Genomic DNA, 22,700 nt, shown 5'->3' on the forward strand with positions numbered 1-22,700 from the left:
TGAACCACCAAAAAGCTAGATGTGGAGCTGTGGCTTAAGTAATAGAGCACTATCCTTGAGCACAAAAACTCTGGGCCAGGGCCCAGGCAAGCCCCTGTGTTCAAGCCCCAGGATTATCATAGGAAAAAAAGAATAGGGCGGGGCTGGTTCATTTTTTGACCCATATCTCTTTCCACCTGGCCTTCCTTGGGGCAGCTGTCACGTGCTGTGGCAAGGGGTGAGTCATCCTTTATCTGCGGTGAGCTGTAGGAAGAGGGTCTTCCAGAGGTGTCGTTCCATGGGTCTGGGTACTCCTGCCTGTTTCTCCCTCCTTCATGCAGTCTCCTCCCTCTGCTCTCTGCTTTCCCCTGGCAGTGGGCAAGGCAGGTGACTGCTTCTGCCACCAAAGCACTGTCAGGGAACAATAGTCCACATTAAGAAGGGCTGCCAGGCACCATGCCAGAGGTATTAAAGGGACATTTGATGACTTTTAATGTGAATCATCAGGTTTTGTACTCTTTCTCTCTGTAGCAGATAAAGGTCAGGAAAGTCCAGGTATGGATTTCTTCCCCCAGCCTTATGGGGTTCTCCTTGTGGTGTTAATGTGCCTCTTTGACCCCAACCCTGCTTTCAATAATCTCATCTCTCTGTGTCATTCCCAATTGGTGTTGGGCTGTGTGTATGTGTGGTTGTGTGTGGTGGCTATCAGACACCATTTTGGGGTCCGGTCATGGAGCCTGAACTCTGGGCCTGGGTGCTGTCCCTCAGCTCTTCAGCTCAAGGCACTCTACCACTTAAGCCACAGCACCACTTCCAGCTTTTTTTTCCTGCTTATGTGGTGCTGAGGAATCAAACCCAGGGCCTAATGCATGCAAGGCAAGAGCTCTACCACTGAGCCACCTTCCCAGCCCCTAAGACACCATTTTAGAACCCACAATTGCTGCATTCCTTGTCCTGTCCCTCCTTCTCCCTTCCACCCTCCTCCCTCTCCTCTTTGTGCCAGTCCTGGGACTTGAACTCAGGGTCTTGGCACTGTCCCTGAGCTTCCTTTTGTTCAAGACTAGCACTCTACCACTCGAGCCACAACATCTCTTCTGACTGTTTCTGTTTCTGTGGTACTGAGGAATCAAACCTAGGGCTTCATGTATGCTAGGCAAGCACTCTACCACAAAGCCACATTCCCAGCCCTGTCAAATCTCTCTTAACCTTTTCCCTGTCAGATGGGCAGCAATCTTTGACTTGAATTCACCCCAGTGGGGGGATCTCACTCAGTTTAGCTCAGCAGGGCTTAGGTAATCTGCTGTGGCCCATAGTGACTTAGAGGATCTTCATCATTTTTGTCTCCTTCTGTATCTTTCCTGGCAGGTAGAATTCATCTATGTCTTTTGGAAATGTTTATAGAATGTAATTTGTACAGCATAGTGGCATGGATGTTATGGTGGGTTTGTCATTTTCCTAAGGCCTTCCCAGGAGTGAAGTAATGTTGAAGGAGTCCTCTCAGCAGGACAGCCCCTAGAGTGAGCCTCTGGCTAGGGAGAGAGGATTCCCAAGATTTACTCTCTGAACCTTACACTTCTTTTGTCTCTGGCAGCTCTAGTTCCAAATATAACCAGTGTGTTGTATGTGATCATGTAGTCCAGAGCCTAATATATGGTTTTGTAGATAATACAGTCTCCACTATAGCCACTCGCTTCTGCCACTGTAGTATGTATATAGCCACACACAGTATATTCATCACCTGAATATGCTGTATTTCAATAAAGCTTTATTTGCCAACCCCTATTCTGATTTCTTCCTGGTAGAAGTTCTGCATTGTGAGGTGGGGGCCATCCTGAACTATTTGACTCTGGGTAGACCCTTGACCTGACAGAGCCTCTGTGTCCTTATCTGTATGTTGTGTGACTTGGGAGAGTGAGTTCTAATGTTCCTGCTTTAGCCCTGGGATCTCAGTGAAGCTCTGAGTTCTCTACTGAATCTGGCCCAAACTTTGATTCTGACTCCGCCCATTTCCCTCCTCTTACCCTATCCTAGCTTTCCTGGATCCTTGCTCAACGCTCCTAGCTCTTCTCCCCACTTCTGCTGGAATCTCAGTCCATTTTTAACACCCAGCCAGAGAATGCATTTATGAGTAAAATCAGAGGCTCCTATCTCTTTTCTAGAATTCATTAGTGCCTTGCAGCTACTGCTCAAGTTCAAGCTCCTGCCTTGTCTGGCCCTTTTGTACCCCTCCAGCTTCATTTTGTGTGTGTTGGTTGTGTTCACCATCACACTCCAGCCTGTTGGCTGTCTTACACAGGGGGCTCACTTCCTACCTTAGGTTTTTGCTCAGAGAATGAATGAATGCTCTTCCTAACAACTTTGACTTAGTTCTCTTCACCTTTGAGGTTTCAGCTCTAGTGTCACCTCAGACAGCCATTTTTTTTTTTTTTTGGTCGTGGGGCTTGAACTCTGGGCCTGGGTGCTGTCCCTCAGCTCTTCAGCTCAAGGCTAGCGCTGTACCACTTGAGCCACAGTGCCACTTCTGGCTTTTTTTCTTTTTGCTTATGCGGTGCTGAGGAATTGAACCCAGGGCCTCAGGCATGCAAGGCAAGTGCTCTACCACTGAGCCACCTTCCCAGCCCCCTCCGACAGCCTTTGGTGTTGTTATTGTTAGCTTTTTTTGTTTTCATCCTGGGTCCTGAACATTTTTGCTCAAGGCTGGTACTCTTCTACTTGAACTACCAATCCCATGCTGGCTTTTTTGGTGGTTAATTGAAGATAAGAGCCTCATGGGCTTTTCCTGTCTGGGTGATCCCTTAGATTGCAGCCTCCTGAGTAACTAGGATTACAGAAACAAGCCACGGGCATCTGTTTTGATAGGCATCTCTTAGAGCTGACATCTAGAAATTCCCTTATCACTCTGCAACATATCTGTGAATGATCCACTGACTAGAATCTGCTTGCTTGTTGGTTTACTTGTTTGTTTTTCTGCTTCATTAGATCGTGAGCACCATAAGATTCAGGACCTCATCTGTCTTATGAACTGATTCTTCCAAAGACAAGCACATAGTAGCATCAGTATCTTGACTGACTGTTGTGTTCCTGCTGAGATTCCGTGTGTGTGTGTGTGTGTGTGTGTGTGTGTGTGTGTGTGTGTGTGTGTGTGTGTGTATTGGTATTGGGGCTTGAACACAGGGCCTAGGCACTGTCCTTAGCATTTCTTTCTTTTTTTGTAAGTCGTGGGGCTTGAACTCTGGGCCTGGGCACTGTCCCTCAGCTCTTCAGCTCAAGGCAAGTACTCTACCACTTAAACCACACTGCTACTTCTGGTTTTCTGGTGGTTAATTGAAGATGAGAGTCTTACAAACTTTCCTTCCCAGGCTGGCTTTGAATTATGATCCTCAAATCTCAACCTCCTGAGTAGCTAGGATTACAGGCATGAGCCACTGGCTCCTGGTTGCCTTTAGCATTTCTTGCTTAAGACTGTGAATCTACCATTTGAGCCATACTCTACTTTTGGCTTTTTGGTGATTAATTGGAGGTAAAAGTCTAATGGACTTGTCTTCCCTATCTGGTTTTGAATCTCTATCCTCGGATCTCAGCATCTTGAATAGCTAGGGTTATAGGCTTGAGCAATGGATGCCGGGCATCCAGGACTCTTTATCTGCTGCTGTTCCCTTGTATGTCATTTGGAAGTCTTTCTGCTCTTGGTGCTAGGAGACACTGTACACATTCTCACTCAGGAGGCTGCATTCTTGTGCTTTCATTTCCTCAGGTAAGATCAGATACCTCAGAAGGATGAGCTTCCTGGAAGAGCAGCTGGTTCCTGGCCTGAACTGATTGACTTCCTCTTTTTTTTTTTTGACTTCCTCTTAAACTGTCCATTAGCATCAATCTGTCCATCCCCTTCGCCTACGTGGCTTTGTGGGTGGTGTCTCTGAGTGAGGATCTGTCTAGTTCTCTCCCTTCAGATGGTCTTATAAAACCATTTTTTACCACCATAATAAAGATGATGTATAGAGAGTTACAATTTCATAATTGAGATGGTCTTTTTAAGCACAAAAGAGTCTCTTTGGGGTAAGATTTTGTTCTTGGAAATGTGGGCCTCTGTTTACTGTGTTGGGGGGAAGGTGTTTGCTGCAGCTAGGGTGAGGGTCCTTTGGGACCAGAGGTAGGTCTCTTAGGGAGAAAGGCTGCATCCCAGTGACTCAGTCTTTCCTTAGGCCCCATGAAGGGGTAAACGGATTCACAGATGGAATTGTTTCCTCAAATAAGATCTGTTATACCAGTGGCCCACACATGCAATCATAGTTACTCAGGAGGCTGAGATCTGAGGATCACAGTTCAAAGCCTGGTCAGGTAGCAATGTCCAGTTAGTGTCCAGTTAACACCAAAAAGTCTGAGTGAAAACGCTAAGGGACAGCTCCCAGGCCCTGAATTAAAGCTGCAGTAGCAGCACGAGACACACACACACACACACACACACACACACACACACACACACACACACAGTAACAACCTGTTAAAATTCTAAGACTCAATCCTCAGAATATGACTTTAGTTGGAAACAGGGTGATTGTAATTAACATGGTTAAAGGGTGTTCCTGCTGGAATAGAGTGGGGCCTTAATCCTACGCTACTTTGTTGGAAAGACTACCCCTACAAAGACGAAGTCAGAGATTGGGGTTATGCTTCTTTTTTTGGGGGGGTCCGGTCATGGGGCCTGAACTCTGGACCTGGGTACTGTCCCTCAGCTCTTCAGCTCAAGGCTAGCGCTCTACCACTTGAGCCATAGTGTCACTTCCTGCTTTTTTCTTTTTTTTGCTTATGTGGTGCTGAGGAATTGAACCCAGGGCCTCATGCATGCAAGGCAAGCGCTCTGCCTCTGAGCCACCTTCCCAGCCCCGGGTTATGCTACTTTTGGCCAAAGCACACCAAGCGATCCCAGAGGTAGGGATAACTGTCTTGATCTCTTCTAGCTCCTTCTGTTCCTTTTTTAATTCTTACAAATGATCCTTCCTTCCATGGAGGATTAACAAATCCCACTGCCCATAAGTGTTCTTTAACTAAAACCACTCTCCTGATTAAGAGATTTCCATCAACATCATTGTCTGAATATGTGGTCCTTGCGTTTTGTCACTCCACTACAATGTCTCTCAGTTTGATCTGAGTTCCATCTACATTGATACCAACAGTTTTGTTCTGGATCCAAACTAAATTTGGGGGAGTTCTGTGTGGTAGTTATAAAAAACCACTCCCAGGGCTGGGAATGTGGCTTAGTGGTAGAGTGCTTGCCTAGCATGCATGAAGCCCTGGGTTCCTCAGTACACATAAAGACAAAGAGCCAGAAGTGTTGCTGAGACTCATGTGGTAGAGTGCTAGCCTTAAGCAAAAGAAGCTCAGGGACAGCACCTAGGCCAAGTTCAAGCCCCAGGACTGGCAAAAAGAAAGAAAGAAACAAACCCAAACACTCTCAGTGTAACAGGGAACACAAATGAGTTGACAAAGCTGTAGCATGCAAGGCAGGACATAGAATAATTCCCTCTGGAAGAGGAGACCAGTGGAATGTTTTACCATGAAGAGATTATGCTGTGGAGATCTGAAAAGGCTTCTGCAAGTGATAAGATGTTTTTTTGTTTGTTTGTTTTTGTTGTTTTTGATGCAAATACTGAGGTTTGAATGTAGGCTCTGAGTGCTGTCCCTTAACTTTTTTGCTCAAGGCTGGTGCTGTGCCACAGCTTCATTTCTGGTTATGTGGTGGTTCATTTGAGAAAAGAGTCTCATAGACTTTCCTGCCAAGGCTGGCTTTGAATCAAGACCCTCAGATCTCAGCCTACTAAGTAGCTAGGATTACAGGCATGAGCCACTTGTGCCTGGCTAAAGTAGTGAGTAAATTTTAAGGTGGTCCTTAAGAAGATCAAGACTGTAGTCATGTGTATGCAGTATGACTGGGCCTCTCACGTGGTAAGAGGGGGCCTATTCCAGCTATAACGGGTGAGGCCGAGTCACTGAAAGTTCTGTTAATATCTGCTAGAGAGTAATTGCAGTGGTGGGTAAGGGACCGGTCACAATGCTTTGATGACTGGGCTATAGAAGCTGGACTTCAGGAGGCAGGGAGGCAGGAGGCAGTGAGGGAAGGTTTTTTGTTTTGTTTTGTTTTTGTTTTTGTGTGTGTGTCAATGTGTGTGTTTTAATCATCCCCCATATTGGTATTTATTACATAAATAACATTTCTAGCCAAAACAAGTAACAACTTCAGTGACTGAATTCCCAATGACCCATTAGCCAACCCAGAAAACAAAAAAGCCATAATGACAAGAAGTGAAAGACCCCCGGCGTGGAGTGTCCTTCGATCTAAAGAGACCCTTCCCCAAGGAACAACGAGACCACTTGTACGGATGCAAACAGCACGAGGTTTATTCGGGCATGCCTCGGCTCCCAGGTGCACTTAACCACGAGATCCACAAGGTTCGGGTCAAGTGTCTGGGAACCGGTTACACGGGTACCCGGGGCGACAAAGTCTATCGGGAGACTTGCGCGCCGAGTGCTTGAAAGCACCCTCTTTTTATGGACAGCAGAAGCAAGGTTACAGAAGCGAGATGCTTGGTTACAGAATATTGATTGGTTAATTTCAAATTACGCTCAGGGTGGGGATTGGTCAGGTTAAGTTGGCCAGATGGGGCAGGTGGGGTTGGGGGAAAGCTGACGTGTCGGTACTTGCCCTGACAAGTCTGTGCTGGTCGTCATGCACCGAAACTGTTCGTTCCCTAATTTTGACAAGTGATTTATTACCTCCTGACCTACCCTGCCATTATAGCTAAGTTTTACAGGAAGGGACGGGAGGGTCGGCTATTTTTCAGGAATGCCTGGCTTTAGGGCATGTAATGACTTGCCTGTGTCCTGCTTCGCTCTCTTAGGTATGCAGGGGAAGGGGCAGCAGTTTTCCTTAAAGGGCTCAATGGGGGGCTCAATGGGTGAACATATACTGGAGTCTGGGGTCTTTTCATTCCCCCATTTTCTTTTTGCCTGAATGAAATCCTTCATTCAACTGGAGATCCCTCCGTTAATTTAAGTTGATGATATTGTTGGGTTAATACTAGGGCCTGTACGACCGATAGGCGGTCCTTTACAAATTGCATTAAGCGATTTATGATGCAAGGGCCTAAGGTGAGGGTTAACAAGAGTAGTATTAGCGGTCCCATTAAGGAGGATATTAAGGTAGTGAACCTTGGGGACCGGTTCCATAATCCTTCGTACCAGCCTTGTTGGGATGCTGACTCTTGCTGTCTTTTGTCTAATCTTTCTTTGAGTTTGTCTAGGGTCCTGACTCCGTGTATCAATTTTATACCAGCTGTACTTGTAAGCTCCAATTTTAAGACATACTCATACCATTTGCGACATACTTAAACTTTCTGAGGTTTGTCTTAAAGACAATCCTTACTTTTCAAATTTCCCCAATTCTCTTTCCAAGGCTTTCTTTACTTCCTTCTGTCTTTACAATTCCTTTTCCAAGGCTTTCATTACCACCCTCTTTTTTACAATCCCTTGACCATCTTTGTGGCTGTAGTTTAAAACTGCCCAATTTTTCCTTTGGCTTGCGGAACCTTTATCTTAGAACAGCCTTAAGGCACCACCGTGATGCAGAAGCTTGCTAGATTTTAAGGCTAAGAGTATTACCTCTATTGATAACACACTCAGGTTATTACCATATCAGAGTCAAACTAGGCTGTGAACATAAAGTGGATTTCCAGTTACTATGCACTGAAGTGCCTAAAACAAGCAAGCCAGTGATATCCTTGTCCCCAATATCCACTGTGGGAAGAGAGGGTTTCTGGATATCACCCAAAAGAATGTCCCACAAGATCTTAGATTTAGCAGCTTTCAACCAGGAAGCCGACTCAGGTGATGGAATCAAGCAGGAGTTCCTCCAGGTGACTGTCAGGCCGTCGTTGAACTTTACCCATTACGGTGTACAGCAGCAGCAGCAGCAACCGGAACAGCAGGGTCTCTCAGTGGCTCCAAGGGACTGTCGTCACACCTCATGCTGGGCTGTAAATTCCTACACAGACTGGTTAAAGATACATTGCCTAGGCTTGGCAGGCTTTGATCCTGCTGGTTTTTAAGATCTTTTAAACAATAGCTCAGGACAATTTACCAAAATCACAACTTTTTACTAACCAGATATTTTTGTAAATAGACACAGAAGGCTTAGTCTTGTAACCATCTCTGACAAATGCAGTCTCCACACCTTGCACACCTACAACAGTTAACACTATTTTTTTATGTCCTTATTAAAAATTATTTTATCTATTTTGCCTCATTTTTCCAAAACTGACTCTGGACTCTTGATCTTAAAATGGGGGTAGAAGGGCGAAGGTCCATCTTCTGTAACTTCTTCAAGCTGACTTTAGGGGCGTTGATCTTACCTAGCCAGGAGCCTATAACCTTACAAAGAGGCCATCAGGGTTAGAAGTCATTAAGAACAATATTTAACTTTTGACAACTGCACAGACCTTTTCTCCAGCTATAGCAGTATAGCTTGTTTAGCACTCTGGTTTGTAAAAGCATCTTTCTGGATGACTTAGGAATGTGATCTCTAGTAACCCTAACACAATGCCTGAGTTACCTTTGCAGGCCTTTAGACAGATATCAATAGAAACACACTCTCAGGTTTACAAACTTTCCTGAGAAGATGAATTTCATGTAACTGGTGTCAGCTCAATATTACCGCCAATTAGAGCTTTTGGCACATAAAGGGGTTAAGATTTAAACTACCCCCCACATTTTATAACATTAGCTTTTTACTATCACAGAGGACTGGCAAGTTCCTGTCCCTTACAAGGTAGTCATGAACATTAGGCATGCTTCCAAACTATCTTCCTATGACCTCCCGGCTCTGACCAGTTTTGAAGGGCCACACACAAATGACTCTAGGATCTGACATTTCTGCCATCCAAGCAGTGGCTTACTGCCTCTGGATGCTTCACCATTGCTTTTGTCTCAGGAGTGTCTTCTCTACATTGGGATAAATGCCTCATTGGCATTTTCCTTAGCTGGTTGCTGGACTTGAACTCAGGGCCTGAGCACTGTCCCTCAGCTCTACAGCTCAAGGCTAGCACTCTGCCACTTTGAGTCCCAGACTCGGGGCTTGAATGCTGTCCCTTAACTCTTCAGTCCAGGGCTAGTACTCTGCCACTGTGAGTCCCAAAGCATTTCTGCTTGCTCTTTCAGCACTCTGCTGGCTGAGTAGAGGTGACAGTCTCACAGGGACCTTTTTGTGCCCGGGCTGGCTTTGAACCGGTTTGCAGATCAATGAGTCTTACAAAAGGCCATTTTACTCCAATTAAAAGCAACAAGGTGGTCAACATAGAAGTAGCTTTTAAGCATGCACTTACCTGACACTTATTAAGAGTCAAAGTTACATCTGACAAACTGTAAGAATCCTCTGTGCTTTGCTTTGGGCTTGCTGGAAACTTAAAAAACCTATAAGAGCAAACTAGAATAGCAATCATTTTGATAATCCTATTTTTTTTTTTTTGCACATTGAGGCCAATGTCATAAACTTTATATCAAAAAAATCCATTCCTAATTTTTAAAGCCTCTTATTAATCATTTTTAATATTTTATACTTTAGTTTTCATTTGCATTTTGAAAAGATCCCTTGAAATCTTGAGGCCAAGTGTCACTCATTGTCTCTTGGCTGCTTGTTTTAAAACAGACACACATTAAAAATTTTAAACTCAAATGACAATTTTCCTTAATGCAAGAATTACAGTCACCTTTACTATATCACAAAGCTAGACTTAACACCGTTATAACTTTTAAAAAGCATCCTAATTGTGGAACATAATTGAAAGTAAGCCACATTATACAAATAACTTTTTTTACCCTCTTTTTAAGGCCTTCCTAATTTTAATGTTAACACATCCAAGGGAAAGTTTTAGCAATACTAATCAGATCATCACATCATTCATTTTAACCATCATGTTTTCAGTGCCTATCTGCAGGGAAAAGAGACAGAACAACGATGGGCCACTTGGCCCCTCCTATGGAATAGGCAGGCACACACCCAATCCGACTCTTTAGGGTTAGATGAACTGCGTTTGTGCCAGTTTGCCTCATCATGCTTGGACTCCTCCCAGGGCCTGTCCCACTGCATGACCAGCTGAACTGCACTTCTGTTTGTTCACCCTTCACCCCTAAAGATAGGTCTTCTGTTGGTTTCTAAGTTTTTCCCCGTCTCTTCTCTTGGTTCTCAAATGAAATACAGTTTTAGATAGAACAGGTAACATCTTTGACAGTGTTAAACTAACCTTTACATTTAAATTTCTAATATTTATCCCCAAATTTTAGCCAAGGGAATTAGACCCCAAACAGCCAATGCATTTTTGTTAAGCCAGATAACTTGATTACAGTATAAACAGACTTATGCATTTTAAAATATTAGTTTTTAAAATACCAGATTTTCTAATTTGCAAGTTAAAGAACCTTTTAAAAAGCCATTTAAAACAATGTGAAGATTTTTAAAAATTTTTGGTAATGTCCAAACTCATAACCTTTTGAAATTTAAATTTAAATCACCCAATTGTTACAGCATGCTGACAATTTTTTTTATCTTTGAACACGTTCACAGACACACACAAAACACACAGATCTTAAAGTGCGCAAAAATCAAAATCAGTTGTACGTACACTTTCTAAAGGTTTTAAACAAAAAAATTTAAGACAGTATTTCTTTTAGAACTAGGTACCTTTGTTGTGCTTCATTTTCACAGAGCTTGCTTGTTAGCAAGGCTTATGAATCTCTTCTGAGTTGGAGGAGGGCTGAGGGAGGGAGTCACCTAAGACTAAACTGGCCTGATTTTTTTTTTTTTAACCCAATTTTAGACAGAACTAGCTGAAAAGTCCAATCCAGGTACACAGCCTTCTACGCCCTCACCTGTCCTCCAGCAGCCTCCACTGGGAGAAGGTGCAGCCTGAGGCTTGAAGGGAACCAAACTAGCCCAGTAACCCTTCATGCCTCGCGGGGAGGGTGGGCATAGCAGGTCTGTGACTAGGCCCAGCTGGAACTTTTATTCCCTCAGAGATGTTTAAATAAATAAATAACAAAAACACAGATAAACACAAAAACCAAGGATCCACATTTAAAACTGGTACCAATTTTAAAAACAGAACTAGACAAGAACTGAAGGCTGAGTTGGGGACTAATGGGCCCCAGTTTATCCCTACCGGAACTCTGTGCTGTTCCCACTCAGCAAGCAAGCTGAATCCAGAGTCTGCTGGGTGAGCCTGCCACACTCACCCAGAACTTTCCTACCCCATAAAACAAACACACTAAAGTTAACAAGACAAACATGTGGCCACAAAGACAGAATCAAGTCTCAGTGAATAGGGCGACATCTCACCACCATTCACTTACCAGGGGACTCAACCCCCCTACTCACCTCCGGAGGATTTTTCTCTTAGAGTCCTGCAGACGTTGACCCGGGGGTCTTCCAAGGCAGAGGCGAATTCCCAGTCATCTTGGGGCAAGGGAAGGAAGTCCCTAGCGGCTGTTCCCTCAGACTGACAGGTTCTCCCCCACGCTCAGACCCCCCGAGCCAAGGCCCGAGGCTGAGATCTAACTGAGGCCACCTGCAGATGGTCAGTGGCAATTTCATAATTGACAAACAAGCAAGTTCCCAAAACCTGACAATCTCGGCTCAGGCTGTGACTTCCAGTGATCTATAGTCAGACTTAAGGGGGTTGTTAGTTGCTGCCCCATCCCTTTAAGGACAACAAAACAGACAACAGAAACAATTAACACTAAACAGAAACACAAAAACAGACAGGCGCCAAACAGAAAAAGCGACTTCAGATGGGAGTGGCCGACCATGGCTAAACTCCCCGGGAAGGAGAGAGAGCTGAGGTTGGGAAATTGGAGAGGGAAGGAGTGGGGGAGAGAGCTGAGGGGCAGATGGAAGGGTTAAGGGGGTAGGGATTGGGGGGTCCGGGGTTGGTATGAAGGGTCTTATCCACGGGGGTGGATCTGAGATAAGCACTTCCCAGGTGACAATATAGGGAACCTGGTCTGGATGCCCGTGAGGTCCTGGGTCCATTATCCTAGCTTTAACCTGTAAGGCAATGGTTAGGTTAAAGGTTCCTTCCCGTGGCCAACCACAGTTGAAAGTGGGCCATTCTGATGAACAAAAAGTTACCCATTTTCTTTTCTTTACCTCTACTGAGAGATTGTGAGCTGACATTCGCACCTCTTTCCAATGGTGTAGAGTGAGGGAGAGAGGGGTCGTGACAGTTTGTCCCATGGTAAAATTTTTAACGAACACAGACACAAAACAGTCCACAAAACAGACAACACTTAACTTCGCCGCGCTCTGTTGTTCAAACTGAAAGTGAAACCTGACGGAGGCTTACTTTAGGTTTAACTGAAGGAGTGACACAATACTATTAGCAGTCACACACTCTCCCAGATTCACCACAGCGAAGGCAAGAGCAGCAAACTAGCAGAAAAACAAACCATAAGGGTAGAAGCAATGCAAGCAGCCAAAACTCTACAGCAAACAACATCACAAATCAGTCACAGTCACACTACTTTTCCGCTGCGCTGTTTCGGCAACCAACCGAAGGCAAGAACCAGACGGAGACTGTTTTGAGAGTCCAAGCCTCTCGTCTCCCAGTGAAATCCCGCGTCTAAAAGGATTGAGTTTCAGAGAAACAGGTGGGCCACTGTTTCAGGCCCCGGACGAGCCACTGTTTCAGGCTCCGGACGGGCCACTGTTTCAGGCCCCGGACGAGCCACTGTATCAGGCTCCGGACGGGCCACTGTTTCAGGCCCCGGACGAGCCACTGTTTCAGGCTCCGGACGGGTCACTTTTAAGTCTGCTGAGTGAGCCTGCCACGCTCACCCAGAACTTTCAGACCCCGGATGAGCCACTTTTTCAGGCTCCGGACACCCCCAAGACGTCTCCTGGGGGCTGCGGTCGGGAGTACGAGCTCGTCAGCTCCTCCACGGGTCCGCCAGATACAGACGAGTACGGCCGAACTCACAGAATCGCAAGCGCACAGTAATTGGACACACAGATTGACTTTAAACAGCACACAGACAAGACACAGACAATACACAGACGCTGGCCAGCTTACCTCCCGAAAATGGGTCGGTGGTCCCTGGGTGAGGGTCTCTATCCCGGACGAGCCCCCAAGATGAAAGACCCCCGGCGTGGAGTGTCCTTCGATCTAAAGAGACCCTTCCCCAAGGAACAACGAGACCACTTGTACGGATGCAAACAGCACGAGGTTTATTCGGGCATGCCTCGGCTCCCAGGTGCACTTAACCACGAGATCCACAAGGTTCGGGTCAAGTGTCTGGGAACCGGTTACACGGGTACTCGGGGCGACAAAGTCTATCGGGAGACTTGCGCGCCGAGTGCTTGAAAGCACCCTCTTTTTATGGACAGCAGAAGCAAGGTTACAGAAGCGAGATGCTTGGTTACAGAATATTGATTGGTTAATTTCAAATTACGCTCAGGGTGGGGATTGGTCAGGTTAAGTTGGCCAGATGGGGCAGGTGGGGTTGGGGGAAAGCTGACGTGTCGGTACTTGCCCTGACAAGTCTGTGCTGGTCGTCATGCACCGAAACTGTTCGTTCCCTAATTTTGACAAGTGATTTATTACCTCCTGACCTACCCTGCCATTATAGCTAAGTTTTACAGGAAGGGACGGGAGGGTCGGCTATTTTTCAGGAATGCCTGGCTTTAGGGCATGTAATGACTTGCCTGTGTCCTGCTTCGCTCTCTTAGGTATGCAGGGGAAGGGGCAGCAGTTTTCCTTAAAGGGCTCAATGGGGGGCTCAATGGGTGAACATATACTGGAGTCTGGGGTCTTTTCAGAAGAAATAAAATTAAAATTGAAAAGCACCTTTTCCTTGTTGTATTTAGTGTTTCAACTGAAACCCAAAGCTGATATTAGATGTAAAATCCACTTGCAGGATTCTTGTGGCTGTGGGTAGTTGTAAGCCTAGGATGAGGGAAGCACAGATGTCTCAAGAAGGTAAGTGAAGGAACATGAAGGAAGCATGGAGCCAGGGAGAGCAGCAGCTGATGCTAAAAGAGAATGGATCCTTTCATTCATCTACTGTGCCCACCTGCAGGTATCCAGATGCCAAATAATCTGCAACATCTGAGCTCAGGATATTCATCATATATAATAGTTATTGCTGGTGCAGTACTAAGTACTCTCTATATTATTGTTCTTTTTCTCTAGGGGGCTGGGGGTTCTGAGGTTTGGACTCTGCTAGGCTGGTGCTCTGCCAAATGAACCATGTCTGCAGCCCTGTTTTTTACTGATTGTTTTTTTATGATAGGATTTCACTTCCTGCCTGAGTGAATACCTGAATGTGATTCATTTATTCTAGACTGCCGCTCTTCCTGACATCACAAGCACACACTGCCTTCCATGTAGATGAAATCTTGCAGACTTTTCTGCCCGGATTGATTTGGAAGTGTGACTCTCTTTATCAAGCCTCTTCATTAACTAGGATTGCAGTATCTGGTACCCTGCTCATGATCACATCAGCCTAATAATATGTGGACCATAATTGCTCCATTTTATGGATGAGGGTACTAAGCATAGGGCAAGAGATATGCTTCACTCAGGGCCACACAGCTGGCTGCTGAAATGCTGACTGGCCTGCAGAGCCTGAAGTCCTAATCCCAGAATGCAGTGTGTCTCTCTGGCTTCTGTGAGTACAGGTGTGTGCAAGTTCATGGGAGAGCCTGGCCTCCTGAAAAGGGAAGCCCTGACTATTCTTTTCAAGTTGAGTGTGATGATTCAGCCAGGCCCTAAAGGCTAGGGAAGGGGTGGGAAGCCATGTGATTCTAGGCAGAGGTGCAGCACAGACAGCAGTCCGGACTGGGAAAACTGCAAGGAGTAGTCAAAGTCCCCAGGTTTGGGAGAAGCTGGGCCATAGGCAGAGCTGGGTCTGCCTAGTCTACCTTGCAGTTCATGGAATACTGTGTTTAGTAGCTAAGTCATGCAGCCAACTAATTGTTTTGTTTACCTCTGTCAAGCATTTATAGCTGGGCCAGGTGAGTCAGGGAGAAGCCCAGGATGATCCTGGGAAGGATGTGTACACTCCAGTTCCAGGCCTTGCTGTGCAGTCTCAGCCTGATTGAGGGCTGCTGGCTGAGTCTATGGTTCTGCTTCATTTACATGTGAGTCATCCATCAGTTTCTTACCGAATACTGAATGTACCCCAGACTGGTACTCCAATATTCCTAGAGGGAGGGACCCAGTCTCTGACCTTCAGACCTGTTGTACTGCTGCCAGACAGTGAATTTCAGACATGACCTTGAGAGCCCAGTAAAGGCCATGTGGTACCTTTCAGACTGCCTTCCTTACTACCCCTTGTCTCCTTGCCTCATTCTCATTCTGCCTTAATACCAACCTTTCAAGACCTCTGTTTTGTCTGGGTTTGATCCAGACATCACTGTCTTAGTTATATGTGTTTAGATACATTATTTATTGATTTATTTATTTGGTGCTGGTCCTGGACTTGAACTCAGAACATAGGCGCTCTCCCTAAGCCTTTCTGGTCCAGGCTAGAGCTTTATCACTTGAGCCACAGTTTTGTGTCTGGGTAATTGGATGGGTAATTTGATGGGTAATTGGAGAGAAGAGTCTCATGGACAGTTAGCAAAATGAACTCCCTTCCCATAGCTTAGTACACTCCTTCCCTTCTCCACAGCTTAGTATGTTCCCTTCCTAGGCAACACCAGGCCCACTTGGTAAAGGCAGTAAATAATCAGCCTCCAACACCCTCTACCTTGGGATGGCTCTTCTCTGGAATAGCTACCACCATATAAGCCATGTAAGCAACAAGAGCCTCTTAGAGTGATCTTCAGGTCTGGGCAGTTGAGAGACCCCTTATCTACTATTTGGACAGTAGCCATAAATCCTCATCTTCCATTATGAAGCCCCTGGCCCACACTTCCACACCAGGGTCTCTGCCTCCTCGTCCTTTCTAGCCCCTCCTAAACCTCCTAGGTTATATAGGTCACCTTAGACATAGCTGGTGCTGCTTCTCACTTCTCCCCTGTGAGAAGGTTTCTTGCCGGGTCCTTTCCTGGCAATAAACTTTTCTTTATTCTCTGTACCTGGATGTCTGTGAGGTTTTCTGGGAAAGTCTAATAATCTAGCATGGTCTTTCCTGCCCAAGCTGGCTTTAAAGCATGATCCTCAGATCTCAGCCTTCTGAATAGCTAAGATAACAGGTGTGAGCCATCACTGCCCAGCCTGAATACATTTCTTAATCTCTTTCTTTTGTCATTTCTTTAATTTTTTGGGGGGAGGGAGAGTGGAGACGTTCTCCTGGGACTTGAGCTTTGTGCTTGGGTGTTGTCCCTAACCTCTTTTGCTCAAGGCTAGTGCTCTACCACTTGAGTCACAGCTCCACTTCTGGCTCTTTTGGTAGTTAATTAGAGATAAGAATCTCACAGACACTGGGGGCTGATGGCTCAAGTCTGTAATCCTAGCTATTCAGGAATCTGAGATCTGAGAATCATGGTTCCAAGTCAATCCGCGCAGAAAAGTTCTTGAGACTCTTTTTTTTTTTTTTTTTTTTTTGTCGATTATAGGACATGAACTCTGGGCCTGAGTGCTGTCCCTCAGCTCTTCAGCTCAAGGCGAGCTCTCTACCACTTGAGCTACAGTGCCACTTCTGGTTTTCTGAGTGTTTATTGGAGATAAGAGTTTCACGGACTTTCTTGGCTTTGAACTGGGATCCTCAGATCTCAGCCTCCTGAGTAGCTAGGATTACAGGCGTGAGCCACGGGGGCGCTCACCTTTCATGAGACTCTTATCTCCAATAAACCACTAGAAAACTGGAAGTGGCACCTTGGCTCAAGTGGTAGAGCACTCGCCTTGAGCTGAAGAGCACAAGGACAATGCCCAAGCCCAGAGTTCAAGCCCCGTGACAGACAAATAAAAAAAAAAAGAATCTCACAGATTTTCCTGTCCCGGCTGATTAGCACTGACCCTCCCCAATAAAATGGACATAATTATACTACTTAGTGCTTCAGGGGATAGGTTTTAGGATTAAATGAGTTTACACACACACACACACACACACACACACACACACACACACACACACACACACACACACCACTTTGAATAGTACCTGGTGCTTAATAACTGTGATAGTGATGCCATTGTTATGCCCAGTGTGGGTTCTCTTAACCTAGACCCTCTGTAGTGGACACACTTTAGAATTCAGAGTCAGGCTTCAACCAGGTTAATACAGAGGATTTTTTAACTATAAAACAAGAGAATAGACTAATGAGAGATTTGCTAATGAGCCAGTTGTTCAAGCCTGTATCCTAGCTGCTCAGGAGGCTGAGATTTGAGGATGGCAATTGGAAGACAGTCTGGGCAGCAGAAATAGAGCTATGGCTGAAGTGGTAGAGTGTTAGCCTTGAGCCAAAGAAGCTCAGGGACAGCACCCAGGTCCTCAGTTCAAACCCCCAGGACTGGCACCAAAATTAAAAAAAAAACTGTAAAGGACATAGGAATATCAGCTGTAGGAGCAGCCACTATCTGAGTTGCCATCACATGGCTGAGGAAGTGGTTCCAAACACCTTCTGCTCAGGGCCGTGGCAGAGTTCTCAAGAAAGAGTCCGAGTGGGACTTGGAGAGGGGAAAGCCATGCTATTTACCTAGTGGCGGAGAACTTACTGAAAGCTCTGCTAAGGCATAGGGAAGGAAATTGGTGGTGTGAGATGTTGGTGTTGGATGATGTTGATCTCCATCCTGTGCACAGCTAAATAGAGCAGTTGTTCTGCCAGGAGCTGGACCTGGAGAGGCCATGCCTGGCCACCATCCTCCCCCTGAAGGGTCTCACACCACTGTGGTAGTTGGAAGGTCAACATCTGGAATGGCTGTATCGCATTCTGCATAGTGGGCAATGATGGTTGTGTTGCAGCAGAGAATTAAAATATTGATAATTGGTGGTCTTTGTCAGTGTGAGCTGAGAGAACAGAACTTGAACAGAGGATTTACAGAATCTTGTATTTCTCATGTTGGGGAAACTGAAAGTCTGAGCTCAAGGCTGCCAGAGTCAAGGTCATGGTCAAGGTGCTAGTTTATAGCTAATTGCTTTTTTTGCAATTAACAATTAGGGGTGAAGACAGTGTTCAGGGGAGAGCTCCTGTTTCTTCTCATGAAGACACTAATCCCACTCTTGGGGCTCCCTCCTCATGAAATAATCACCCCAAATTCTGGCACATTGGTGAATTTGGCAGAAGGGACCCAAGCAGTCAGTCTGCAACATCCACACAAGTGTTCTTAAAATTAGGAATGTTGGCACAGTGCAATTGGTTCCCTGTGATCAGGCACCTCCCTCCCCCCATGGCCAAAATGTATTCAGACAACACATGAATTGGATAAATAAAGACTATTAATACACGTGTCTTTTTAGATCAGATTTTGTTGCTAAATGAGTTAAGAAGTTATTAATGTTTTAGATTTTGAAATTGAGGCAAAGATGTGCTTGACCTGTGGTATTTTTATGACTTTCTCTACTCATCAGTCATAGTGATCTCTGGAAATGTGAATAATGCCCCTGGCTCTCCTGTAGGAAACTACTCCTGGTCCCCTCCTCTCCTGTCTTCCCCACCTCTGTTCCCAGCCACATTGACTGCATGAAAACCACCTGCCTCTTACTACATGGAATGCTTGTTCTCCCCCTCTGTCTCTCTCTCTGTCAGTGTCTCTGTCTCTTTCATATACACTCACACACACACATATATACACAAACTTCTTATTTTTCTGTTTATGTGGTACAGGGGAATTGAACCCAGGGCTTCATGTGTGCTAGGCAAGCACTCAACCACTAAGCCATATTCCCAGCCCACGTACAAACTTCGAATTGGTCCATATGGTTCAAAACATTAAATGTAGATAGATGAGGCGGGGTGGGGGGAGGGAATGATCAAATGAATGTGGGGAATGGTCACAGCCAATATATATAAAGGCTGTGAAAAATACAAAATTTAAAATGCATTGAATAGAACAAATAAAATGGAAAAGGGATGTTAGGAAGAGCAAAAGGACCCTCCCCGTTCCTCACTCCCCCAGGAAAAAGCAAATGTAAAAGGGCAGGAAGAGCATAGTTCCAGGAGGGCTGTGTGGTTGCCAGGGGCTTTGGGGCTGGAAAAGAAAGAGCAAGAGGTGAAACTAGTTTCCAGCAGAGTTGGCTGGAGCAGAGTATGTCTGGGCTGTGTGATTTAGCCTTTGCTAGAGGCCTCCCCCACTTCCCTCCCTCTTCCCTTCTCTCCCCTTCCCTCCCTTCCCTCCCTTCTGCTCCTCTCCTCACTTTTCCTAACAAATTCTAGAATCTGGTGACTTATAGAACAAACACCTCATAGTTTCTGTGGGTCAGGGATTTGCACTTTGCTGTATGAAGTGGTCTGGTTCGTGTGAGATTGTAGTCATGATATCTAGCTCTTCACCCTTCTGGGGTCTCAACTGGAGCTGGGTGGTCTGCTCACAGTGTTGTGTTGTAGCTTGATTTCCCTAGACCAAATGATTCAGGAAGGAGGAAAAGATCAAGCTGACAGCTCTATTCCCTCTTTGACCTAAATGTAGTCTCTGAACATGTCCATGATACTTGAAGCTTGCTGGGAACCAAGTGCTGTTTGCTAGAAAACACAGCTACTACCTTTGATAAGAGCTGTTAAGCCTTGGAGCCTATTGATACCCTGTTTGAAAACATTGCTTGGCACGACCACTTTGCATAAGAACCTCCACCACTTTACATAAGAGCCACTAAGCCTTGGGCTGGGAAGGTGGCTCAGTGGTAGAGCGCTTGCCTTGCATGCCTGAGGCCCTGGGTTTGATTCCTCAGCACCACATAAGCAAAAAGAAAAAAGCCAGAAGTGGCGCTGTGGCTCAAGTGGTAGAGCACTAGCCTTGAGATGAAGAGCTAAGGGACAGCGCCCAGGCCCAGAGTTCAGGCCCCACGACTGGACCCAAAAAAAGAAGAGCCACTAAGCCTTAAAACTTACCTATGACAACATTGATTGGCACCTTCTGAAGATTCCCCACCTATGACCTTTTGCAAGATATACTTTGCAGTTTTGGTGCCTAGCAACCCTATTGACCTGCTGATGCTAATTACCCTGCTCAGCGTGCTATATATACTGCTGTGTAAAAAATAAAGTTTGAGACCTTGATCAGAACCCTGTCTTGGTCTCCTTCCTCGTGTCTGGTTTGTCTCTCATTCAGGTCAGTTCCTCTTCGAGCCCTTGTTGACCGACCCCGCGGGCCGGGGCAGAAGCTCTATTCATTAAGTTAGAAATAATATCTGAAATGCTGCCTCTGTACAGGAAGAGAACCAGACTCCAGCTCTTCAGGGGAGGAGTGTGACAGAATTGGAGGCCATTTGAGAGCCTGTTGTGTGCTTGACATCATGAATGGCACAAGGGATCCAAGGTGCAGCCCCTGATGTACACTCTAGAAGTTTACATCTGCCAGAAAAGTTATGCTCTGCTCCATGACTGATCATGAGAAGGGAGACAGACTTCTTAGAGAGGTCTGAAAAAGTGGAAAGCAGAATGAATGGTAGCAGAGGGAGGCTCTAGGGAGGAGCTGGCTCCTGCCTTCATGTATTTGCAGCTTTCTCCTCTGTTTTATTTATTTATTTATTTTTTGTCGGTGTGAGGCTTGAACTCTGGACCTGGGCGCTATCCCTGTGCTCTTCAGATAAAGGCAAGCATTCTGCAGCTAGAGCCACAGCACCACTTCCAGTTTTCTAATGGTTTATTGGAGATCAGAGTCTCATGGACTTTTCTGGCCGGGCTGGCTTTGAAACGTGATCCTCAGATCTCAGCCTTCTGAATAGCTAGGCTTACAGGTGTGAACCACTGGTGTCAGGCTTACCATTGCTTTTTGTTCATCCTTTGTCCCTCCATTTCTGTGCACTAATTTTATTTTTATGCTGAAGAAAAATAGAAAGCTATTATCTATCCTACTTCATGAGGTTATTTGACTATTGTACCTAATTTGGTTATTGCAATTGAGATATTGTGGGCTTTAGACAGTGGTCAAATGCAAATAAGATTGATTCATTGGTTGTTTGATGGATCGAGTCATTCATTCATTCATTCATTCATTCATTCATTCAGTACATTTATTGTTGTACCAACTATGTAACCAGCAAGATATGTGCCTTACATTCTTGTGGAAGAGACACCTAGGTGGTAAACAAGCAAATTAATAAATATGACAGTGGTTATTGGAACTGTGGACTTTTTGTTTTTTGTTTTTTTTTGTCGGTCGTGGGGCTTGAACTCTGGGCCTGGGCGCTGTCCCTCAGCTCTTCAGCTCAAAGCAAGCGCTCTACCACTTTAGCTACAGCACCACTTCCGGTTTTCTGGTGGTTTTATTGGAGATAGGAGTCTCACGGTCTCTCCTGCCCGGGCTGGCTTTGAACCACGATCCTCAGATCTCAGCCTCCTGAGTAGCTAGGATTACAGGCGTGAGCCACCAGCGCCCAGCTGCGGACTTTTTGTTGTTGTTGTTTTGTGCCAGTACTGGGGTGTGATCACAGAGCCAGAGTATTTTTGCTTAGTTCTGCTTAAAGGTTGATGCTCTACCATTTGAGGCCCATCTCTATTTCTGACTTTTGGTGGTTAATTGGAGGTAAGGTCTCACAGACGTCTCAGGTTGTTTTCAAACTGCCATCCTCACATCTCAGCCTCCTGAGTAGCTAGGATTCCAGGTGTGAACCACTGGCACCCAACAATTAAGAATACTGTTAAGGAACTAAACAGACTGATAGTAAGTGGTCTCTGAAAAGCACATAAGGTGAAGAGAAACCCTTTTTCTTTCCAAAGGTTTAAGTCTGCTGAGATCAACCAACTGGAGACAAAGATATATTCATCCTATTTTGTAGTTGGAAGAACCATAGGAGGTGATCAACCCACAATCCAGTGAGATTTAAAAACAGAAATCACTTCACCTATGCTCTGCACCATGGAGTTGGGGAGTATAGGTAATTTAGAGGGATGGTAAATGATTTTTAGGTAAAAAGAGCAGTATTTGCACTTTGTCAGAGAACCACGAGACAGGTAGGTACAGAGAACAAAGGTAGGTTTATTGCTGGGAGGGGGGCTGGCAAGACCCCTTCTCACAGGGTAGCAGTGAGAAGAATCATCTGGTATTTTCTGAGGTGACCTGTATAACCTAGGAGGATTAAGAGGTGATACAAGTGACTAGGAGGTAGTGACCCTGGTGAGGGCCAGGGGCTTCATCATGGCAGACTAGGCTGCTGTCCAAATAATAGATAAGAGGCCCTGCATCTGCCCAGACCTGAAGGTCACACTAAGGGGCTCTTGTTGCCTTATATGGTTGTAGCTGCTCCAGAGAAATGCCATCTTAAGTTTGTGGAGGCTGATTATTTACTGTGTTTTTAAATGGGCCTAGTGTTGCCTAAGAAGGGAGCATGCTCAGCTGTGGAGAGGAAAAGGAGTGTATTAAACTATGGGGAGGGAGCTCATTTTGCTAACATAGGGAGTCTGGGACAAGGTTCCCATAGGCTGTGGGGGAGGTAGTGACAGGCTCTGAGAACATGGGGACAGAATTTTCCTAGGAATAAAACTTTCTTACTTGGCAGATAAATCTCAAGGAGTCCCTGGAGCTGCTCTAGAAAAATAGATAAAAGGTGGACATTGGTAGCTCATGCCTATAATC

The 22,700-nt window shown here is 45.5% G+C and overlaps 1 protein-coding gene across 15 annotated transcripts in view; it reads left to right on the plus strand.

Annotated features, from left to right (window-relative positions):
* The window catches only part of LOC138815266 (hepatoma-derived growth factor-related protein 2-like), a 256,847-nt gene that overhangs the window by 161,619 nt on the left and 72,528 nt on the right, over positions 1–22,700 (plus strand). The window lies entirely within an intron of this gene.

The sequence above is a fragment of the Dipodomys merriami genome, unplaced genomic scaffold (assembly GCF_024711535.1).
Source record: "Dipodomys merriami isolate MVZ:Mamm:240054 unplaced genomic scaffold, mDipMer1.0.p SCAF_1084, whole genome shotgun sequence".
Taxonomy (NCBI): Eukaryota; Metazoa; Chordata; class Mammalia; order Rodentia; family Heteromyidae; genus Dipodomys; species Dipodomys merriami.